The 9,934-nt window shown below is 42.4% G+C and overlaps 1 long non-coding RNA gene across 2 annotated transcripts; it reads right to left on the minus strand.

The window, feature by feature from the left end:
• Positions 1 to 6,751: 6,751 nt before the first annotated feature.
• Positions 6,752 to 9,370, minus strand: LOC117129729. 2 transcript variants are annotated; one of them, XR_004453335.1, is made up of 3 exons: positions 8,578 to 9,370; positions 8,028 to 8,261; positions 6,752 to 7,939 (listed from the first exon to the last, which is right to left on the minus strand). It is a non-coding gene; the product is annotated as an uncharacterized LOC117129729 (long non-coding RNA). The 2 variants fall into 2 exon arrangements; XR_004453334.1 differs by having other exon boundaries at positions 6,752 to 8,261.
• Positions 9,371 to 9,934: the final 564 nt, after the last annotated feature.

Consider the following 9,934-nt stretch of genomic DNA (forward strand, 5'->3'; position numbering starts at 1 on the left):
ATATATAATGCTTTGGTTTACCAATGGTCTGATTCAATTAAAATCGATACAAAACCAACAGTTAGAGAACCGGGTCGTTACAATTCTCCCTTAATTATAAGGAATTCGTCCTCGAATTCAAAGCCGGAGCTGGTTGTCCAAAACCATATTGAGAAAATTGTAGATAGGTAATCATCATATGAGTCTCAGTCTCCTGGATCTCCTCCTAGATCTTGTTTCTTTCTCTCATCAAATTTTGACGAACATGGTCATCATTTTCTGGACCAATTTTTCTTGTTGATCCATAATCTCCATTATAGCTGAAAACACGCAACACAGTTTTTTTTTTCTTTTTTTTTTTTTACCGAAATCGCTTGGTGGCTGCTGCAACATGAACTCTTACTATCTCACGACCTTTCTAAATACTAACCCGTCATGGAATTCTGACAACTTTGCTGATCACTGAAATCTCTAAACCATTGCTCCACAAAGGGGGTACGATCACATATATTTAGGTTTAAGCTTCCTTAGCTCTCGAGTCTTAGATCCTCTCTGAAATGTCTTCATTTTCAGGTACACTAAATTATCCAACTGAACTTCCAACTCCAGTATTAACTGCATTTTTTTTTTTGCCATCAATTTCCTTTAGATGGTTGTTGAGCATTTCTATTTGCTTCAATGACCTTTAAACCATTGGTTGCTATACACCATAGTGCTTCCCCACTTTGGTTTAGCATGTGAGCGAATGATCTTCCATAAAGAACCTCCTAAAGTGATATCTGAATGCCCCAGTGATAATTGTCACTGTACATGAACTATTCGAGCGGTAGAAGCTTTTCTCAAAAAAAAATTTTCTCCTGCGAGCAAAGGCAAGTCCTGAGGATGCCCTCTCGAGTTTAACTTAGCGAGATGATCCATGTTCGCTCATACATTAATCTTCATGAAAATTGACTTACATAGTCCAATGAGGAAACCCCACAATCAACATATCCCATTTCCAATCTATAAGAATTAAATTATGTAATAATCCCATAAATATTTGATGTTCTATTTTAACCATCTGACAAGTCTGACATAGACAAAATGTAGCTACATCTTTGTTCTTTTCCACTCTAGGCCAATGATATTAAGACTTCATATCTATGTATCTCTTAGGTGTCGGCCACTCCAAACTTGTAATTATCTTTTTTTGAATATACATCAACTCCTGGTTCTGAAACACGTGACCAAAAATCTATTTTTTTTTCTTCCAGAAGCTACACTTACTCAGCTAGCGAACAATTTTATGCTCTCCAAGCTTATCTAGCACAATTCGTAAATGCTCAACATGCTCCTCTCTACTCCGAGAATATATCAGGATGTCGTCCATGAATACAATCATGTATTTATCCAAGTGTTCATGAAACGTCATTCATAAGTTCCCCGAATGCTACCGGTGTGTTCGTCAACCCAAATGACAACATCACAACTCTGGAAGGCTGTCTTCCGCACATCCTTGTCATCTATCGCAATCTGGTGGTATCGTGATGTCAAGTCAATCTTCAAGAACCATGAACCTCTTGTAGGTAATCCAACAACTCATCAATACGCGGAAGCGATACTTATCCTTAAGGGTCCCTTTGTTCAGATCTCTGTAGTCGATACAATTCTGAAACTCCCATCTTTCTTCTTTACAAAATAATGATGCTCCCCACGATGAAGTACTCGGTCTAGTAAAACCTATGTCTGGTGAATCTTCCATATGCTCTTTAAGCTCGGTCATCTCTGCTGCCGCTAATCTGTATTGAAAACGTGAAACCGGTTCTGTCCCTGACTCCAACCCGATCGTAAGAAAACGGCTCCTCTTGCTGGTGACGGCCCTTCCAAAGGCCTCAAATACATCCCGATACTATGCAATAACCCCAAGATCCTGCAACTCATGTTGTCCATCGTCCTTAACCGTCGAAATGGTCACCAAACATCCATTTTGTAACGGCCCGGTTCCTGGCCCAAAAAAATTTCTTAAGGAGAGCCCGTTAAGACTGCAGCCCATTAGGGTAAATGACCTAGGGTTCCCTCCTTTTCCTATAAATGAAGCTGCCTCCTCTCACTTTTCTCTCATTTCTGAAACTTGAGCGAAGCTCTGCAGAGATTTAGAGAGACTAGGAAACCCTAGCCGTCAAGCTTCTCTTTTTCCTTTTCTCTCTTCTTCTCTCGCGCCTCTCTCTCTCTCCCTCTCTTTTCTCATTCCGTTGGACCTCTTCCTCTCTCCTTGCTGCGAGCCCCCGAGATCAAGCCGAGCCACCGGTGGTGGTGGTGATCGTCCGAGTGTGGTGATGGTGGTGGCTGTGTGGTGTTGTGGTGGTGACCAGATCTCGTCTCTCTCTTGTTTACTTGTTCCAGATCTGTTCAGATCTCCTCTCCCTTGTCTCTTGTACCCATATCCGGATCTAGATCTAGGCTAAGGTGGAGTGTCTCGAACCCAACCTTCTCTCATGATTCTGTATACTCCTTTATGTTGGAGTTAGGTTGTTTAGACCCTGTTTGAGAGTTAGGTTGATAGAACATGATAATTGCTAGGATGATAGATGAGTGAATCATGATGCATAAGAACCTCATACTGTTAACGGGACTTGATGAACTGATCTATGTTGTGGTTGATGAGTGATGCTTGTATGTTTGGATGTGTAGTCCCATGTATGGTTTGTGAATAAAGCTAGGGTGCTAGAAAGAATGAATGCTAAGATGATAGATGACTACTAATTGCTATTGATATTGTAAGTGAAACTTGAGTGCGATGTGTATTGTGTGTGACACCGATAACGGGTGGCGTCTAGTGATTGAGTCCAAGTACAAGTCTAAATGAAAAGGGAAAGTAAATGAAAAATGGGAAGGGATAAGTGTAAATGATAAGGATGTGAAAGGGTAAGTGAAAGTATAGAAGAATAACGTTAAGGTTAAGCATGGGTGGGATCATATAGAGAGTCTAAGGAAAGTATGTGGGGTAGTAGTTCACGCTAGGTATCCATAGGAGATGTGGCCAATCCACAAGAATATGGAAGCACCCATAGGAGATGTGGCCAATCCACAAGAATATGGGGTAGAAGGCTAGTAGGGGCTACCCACTGATGATAAGTATGTGGGGTAGTAGTTCACGCTAGGTATCCATAGAAGATGTGGCCAATCCACATGAATTTGGAAGCACCCATAGGAGATGTGGCCAATCCACAAGAATATGGGGTAGAAGCCTAGTTGGGACTACCCACTGATGAAAAGGACGAAAAGATGAAAAGGATGTGCATTGTAGGGTCTTTAGCTCATGGTCGGGTAACGGGGAGTTAAAGGTGTCATAGGATCGAGTCGGACTGGTACGATGAGTCGGTTAAGTCTAGGGTTTGACGTGTGTGGCAATGAGTGAGATCATTGTATTGATTGATCACTAGGTTGTTAGAAATGAATGGAAGTGAATGTGGAAATTACAGATGACGATAGGAAATGATAAAATGCATTAACTGATTGTAGTGGCTAGTCAGTCCTAGTTCCCGCATAGAGTAGTATAGAGTGTCATGCGGGCAGGCTGGTCTAGAGCCACTTCACTGAGTAACTTGTTGCTCACCCCTCCATTTGCCTTTTTTCATGTGCGCATGACTGTAAGTAGAAGAATATGGGTGTGGGTGTGGGTGTGACGGTATTTCAAAGAAGGTTATGCGCTCGTCTCTCGGGACCAGTAACGGGACACGTAGGGTTGTCTAAATGAGTAGACACGTGTCCATAACGCCCCTTCGATAACCCCGGTCGGACGCCGGGGGATCGGGCTGTTACAATTGGTATCAGAGCGGGTTAAGATCCCTTATTTCTGTCCTAAGGGATCAGCATTTCCGATGTTTAAAAAAAAAAAAAAAAAAAAAAACAAACATGTTTTCATTAAAAGGAAAGAGTTTTTGGAAGTTTTGATTCTCCTAAAAGTTCTGAAAACGATTTCAAAACCACCCACTATATCTATAAGTCTATTAAAGTTTTGATCAGATCCATTTTACTTGCAGAATTTCTTTCTGAGCTTAATTCATTTATTGGTTTTTAAAAAAAGATTCCGAGCAAAGTTGTTCTCGCCTTGTGTGCCTCCCTTGTATGATGTGTGATTGTGTGAGTTCCTTTTGTTATCGGATATTAAGTTCGAAAGTCTAGGGCTTGGAATTCGGGGACAAATTCCGATTAACAGGGGAGAATTGTAGTGGCCCGGTTCCTGGCCCAAAAAAATTTCTTAAGGAGAGCCCGTTAAGACTGTAGCCCATTAGGGTAAATGACCTAGGGTTCCCTCCTTTTCCTATAAATGAAGCTGCCTCCTCTCACTTTTCTCTCATTTCTGAAACTTGAGCGAAGCTCTGCAGAGATTTAGAGAGACTAGGAAACCCTAGCCGTCAAGCTTCTCTTTTTCCTTTTCTCTCTTCTTCTCTCGCGCCTCTCTCTCTCTCCCTCTCTTTTCTCATTCCGTTGGACCTCTTCCTCTCTCCTTGCTGCGAGCCCCCGAGAGCAAGCCGAGCCGCCGGTGGTGGTGGTGATCGTCCGAGTGTGGTGATGGTGGTGGCTGTGTGGTGTTGTGGTGGTGACCAGATCTCGTCTCTCTCTTGTTTACTTGTTCCAGATCTGTTCAGATCTCCTCTCCCTTGTCTCTTTTACCCATATCCGGATCTAGATCTAGGCTAAGGTGGAGTGTCTCGAACCCAACCTTCTCTCATGATTCTGTATACTCCTTTATGTTGGAGTTAGGTTGTTTAGACCCTGTTTGAGAGTTAGGTTGATAGAACATGATAATTGCTAGGATGATAGATGAGTGAATCATGATGCATAAGAACCTCATACTGTTAACGGGACTTGATGAACTGATCTATGTTGTGGTTGATGAGTGATGCTTGTATGTTTGGATGTGTAGTCCCATGTATGGTTTGTGAATAAAGCTAGGGTGCTAGAAAGAATGAATGCTAAGATGATAGATGACTACTAATTGCTATTGATATTGTAAGTGAAACTTGAGTGCGATGTGTATTGTGTGTGACACCGATAACGGGTGGCGTCTAGTGATTGAGTCCAAGTACAAGTCTAAATGAAAAGGGAAAGTAAATGAAAAATGGGAAGGGATAAGTGTAAATGAAAAGGATGTGAAAGGATAAGTGAAAGAATAGAAGAATAACGTTAAGGTTAAGCATGGGTGGGATCATATAGAGAGTCTAAGGAAAGTATGTGGGGTAGTAGTTCACGCTAGGTATCCATAGGAGATGTGGCCAATCCACAAGAATATGGAAGCACCCATAGGAGATGTGGCCAATCCACAAGAATATGGGGTAGAAGGCTAGTAGGGGCTACCCACTGATGATAAGTATGTGGGGTAGTAGTTCACGCTAGGTATCCATAGGAGATGTGGCCAATCCACATGAATATGGAAGCACCCATAGGAGATGTGGCCAATCCACAAGAATATGGGGTAGAAGCCTAGTTGGGACTACCCACTGATGAAAAGGACGAAAAGATGAAAAGGATGTGCATTGTAGGGTCTTTAGCTCATGGTCGGGTAACGGGGAGTTAAAGGTGTCATAGGATCGAGTCGGACTGGTAAGATGAGTCGGTTAAGTCTAGGGTTTGACGTGTGTGGAAATGAGTGAGATCATTGTATTGATTGATCACTAGGTTGTTAGAAATGAATGGAAGTGAATGTGGAAATTACAGATGACGATAGGAAATGATAAAATGCATTAACTGATTGTAGTGGCTAGTCAGTCCTAGTTCCCGCATAGAGTAGTATAGAGTGTCATGCGGGCAGGCTGGTCTAGAGCCACTTCACTGAGTAACTTGTTGCTCACCCCTCCATTTCCATTTTTTCCTGTGCACAGGACTGTAAGTAGAAGAATATGGATGTGGGTGTGACGGTATTTCAAAGAAGGTTATGCGCTCGTCTCTCGGGACCAGTAACGGGACACGTAGGGTTGTCTAAATGAGTAGACACGTGTCCATAACGCCCCTTCGATAACCCCGGTCGGACGCCGGGGGATCGGGCTGTTACACATTTACTCATATATCCAAAAACTCCTTAGCATGTACCATGCAGATAGTAAAAACTCTCATCGTATCCCAGAATAAGAACTCTTGCCCTCAGGAAAATCAACACTACTTGATGTCATGACATCCAATCCTTCTCAAGAATGACATCGCATAAACTTAGCTCCATCTCTGTCGAATCTCTGAAAAACTTGACTCCTCCATACATAAATGGTACAACTGGTATATAAATAGCTCTCAATGTCCTATGTCAGTTGTCTGAATTGACAAACCTCTGAAACGATCAACAATGCCAAAAACTGGCAAACAAAACCAAGCGTAACTTCAATATCAACACAACGCAAGCTGCTGCACCCCAATTCAAAAGCGATCTCCACGAGTTCACAAACCAAATATACCTCCAAGATAGTCGATATACTCGTACACAAAACAACACATGCCAACCAATGGCTCATACGTCACACCACATAATCTCCAGTAACAAAAACTCGTGGAACGATTGCTTGAAGTAGGGTGGAAGCAAAAACGTCACATATCCACTCCTGGATAATCTCGAAATCATGATCGGAGAAACTGATAACTCCTGAGAAAACTGACGAACTGAGACATCACACATCTGCTGCTGAACATCTGGCTAGAACCCTATTAGTCGAAGGATGAATGACGATGATTTTACTCATCGTCATATAAAGAGACAATTGAGTTAATAATTACTGGACAGAATGGTGCTAAAAGAACTTCGCAAAAATTTTTTTTCTTATTATATATATATAAATTATTTTATACTTTTTTTTAAAACGTACAAAACCGAATCCCCTAATCGCCATTCCGGGTCGAGGCCGGAACGGAACCCCGCTCTGATACCAAATTGTGACACATGTTACCTCCAATCCGGAGAACAGCGGGCCACCAACAATATCTCGTATAATAAAAGCCCATATACCCAATTACACTCCCCCAAAGCCCAAATAAAAATCCGAATAAAAAGTCCAGAAGCACAAATCCGTCCAAATATCATATACTCATCTGTCTCACCTGAAATGGGAAAGAAAGAGGGGTGAGTAACAGGGGAGTCACTCAGTGAGGTATGGGATGCTATCCTGAAGTCCGTGGACCCGGACATAGCACTCTGAATAAATATAATTTACCCTAATACATGTCAAATACGGTACCTAAAGCACCCAAGAAACAAACAATGGTCCTAGCGACCTGCCCACGAACAGGCCAAAAATACCCCGAAAAAGTGCTCGGTCACACACGCCCGTAGACGATTTATCGACCTACAAGCTACGATCAACAGGTCGACTATAGCTGACCGTAACCTCTATACAATCCAGGCTACAGATACACACCTCTCTGTACCCGGCACCCGACATACAGATAAAGACCTCTCTGTATCCGGCACAAACACATCAAAATATATATACTATATATATACATGAATATATCAAATTAATTCACACAAGCAACGTTGAATCATCTGATTTCTTATTTCCGGTTTAAGCAAAGAACCTAAAAACTAAACAAGCAATGACAGACTCGATTTCAGACAGACGAAACATATTAGAAATAAATTATACTTATTCAAGGTCCTAAGCCGTGTATGAGAAGTTCGGGAATAGACCCTCACCTTTGCCACAGGTTCTTCAGAAAACCTGAACACACCGAATGAATTTTGCTGGCTCTAAAATAACAACTCCGGAGCTTTCTGAAAATAGACGAATGTGAGGATTTGGGCAGACCTGAACCCTCGAGAAAACAGACGAATAATTCAAGAACTGACCGTTAAACTTTCAATCCCTCCGGTAAGAATGTAGTCCTATATGTCCTTTGTCCGTAGCCACCGGGTTTACTCCGATTGGCCACCATTTGATCAACCAAAATGGCCTCACCTGCAGGCTGGTCGCATACGAAGACTGCAGCAATACCTCTCGCGAGAACAAACACAACTTTCAGAAAATAACTCGGAATGACAATCCGCTTCTGGGAGATGATAGATAAAAGAGTGAAATACTTACTGACAAATTTCCATACTGAAAGCTTCTGTTTTGGTCGACCGTTTCGCCTTTACGCTGGGACTGGTCGGAACTGTCTCTGCACCACAACAGCTTAAGTTTATTCTTGGCCAAGAAGCAAAGTCAATAACTTTTGTTGTACAACTTCGATCTCGATTCCGTTTGCTGCTACAGATTCCTGGAAACGAGATCTATCCAAAGAGCCTTGGTTCAAAGGCTAAAGTCTCCTGAATCGATCTAGGATCCTCCCGCAAAGTCACTCGTCAGCCATGGATCTAATAAAGCTCATCTCTTCTCCTCGGCTTAAGACATGGCGAAATCTCTGGCTCACGAAAGTATCTCCAGTGCTATGAGATACACACCTGGTGGCTTTAGGCTCACAGCGGCGTAAGTCAATGGTGGTTGGTGATGATGAGATGGTGGCTCCGGTTCGCACGTCTTCTCCTGGCTTTGCTCACATTAACAACACGTGATGTAGAGTAGCGATGGATCCGGTGAACTGAGAATGAAGGCTCCAATGCTATGACACAGCTCCGGTGCTGAGGCGAGACACCTAGGATGACGGCGCAAGGAACTCCTTTCTCTGGCGTGAAGGAAAGGACAATAGGAGTGTGTACTTGAAGACGTGATGAAGAGGAAGAAGACGTGATGGAGATTAATGGAGGCGGTTCTCGATGCACTTTCCTTTCCTTTTTCTTTTGATTGCTAGGTTAATAAAATATGATATATATAATGCTTTGGCTTACCAATGGTCTGATTCAATTAAAATCGATACAAAACCAACATTTAGAGAACCGGGTCGTTACAGTTTATTTCAACCTAAGCCGCTCTCTGGTCCATGTTACTTCCCTTGTTGAGGTCATCCATAAACAAGTCTTGCATTGACTCCATCCCTTCCAACCCGTCTATTACTTCTAAATAACTAGATCGACCAACCTTTCTGTTTATAGCTTCTTGCCCTTGGAAAATGTATCTTGGCTAAGCCGGTTCATCTTAGAATTCCCACGTTCACAAGCATGATACCCTAGCTTACCTCAACTGTTTCTTGGCTCACCCCAACTAAGGTTTCATAGTCATCATAGTTTTGGAAATAACTTCGGTATGGAACGCATAATCTTATAGAGTTGTCCTAAACAGGATCAAGCATGCTCTGATACCAACTTGTAAGACCCGATCCCAGCCGCCTAGGCCGCGGTCGAGGCCTCACGTCGCTCGGTCCACTTCCTGGCCGAACCTCTTAATTTTCGCCCTTTATTTATAATATCGCCTAAAGGCGAGGGCTAACTTAGATCTTAGCTAAAGACTTCCCTAGTCATTAATAGCCTAGATCCTATCAACAGATACGCAGCGGATTATTCTGTAGTTAACCATTGGTCTAAAACCAATCTAACACTTGTCTGGTCGAATCACCTTAGCCTTGGTCAGTTTACTCAACTACCAATTAGCTTAAAGGTCAATCCTAAACCAAAACCAATCCATACAATTCTGAGGTTCCATTCCCCTAAACCATTCTATCTAGATCTACATAAGTAAATGCTAGATCATACCTTTGCCACATCTACGGAGCTTATTAGCTCATCGGTCCTCCATTGACTCGAATTGCTCTTTCTTGACAGCTGGACCACGATCACTCAATGATCTTACTTAAGGTCCTTATCTTGATTCCTGCATCAAACAACTCCCCTAGGTACTTAGTCATTCAATCAACCATCCCCACAGACATAAGTAACCTTTGAGAAGTCTTTGAAAGGATAAGGGTTTGCATCTGGCCTTTCTCGGCTCAAGCACACTCAAACATCCCCTTGCCATATAGGCAATAGTACCCAATCCATATTCTGGACTGACAAATCTCATTAGATCCTAAGTCAATCAACCAACCATCCTCACATGACTTGGAACTGATGAGTCAT

This window comes from Brassica rapa, unplaced genomic scaffold (genome assembly GCF_000309985.2).
Source record: "Brassica rapa cultivar Chiifu-401-42 unplaced genomic scaffold, CAAS_Brap_v3.01 Scaffold0082, whole genome shotgun sequence".
NCBI classification, from domain to species: Eukaryota; Viridiplantae; Streptophyta; class Magnoliopsida; order Brassicales; family Brassicaceae; genus Brassica; species Brassica rapa.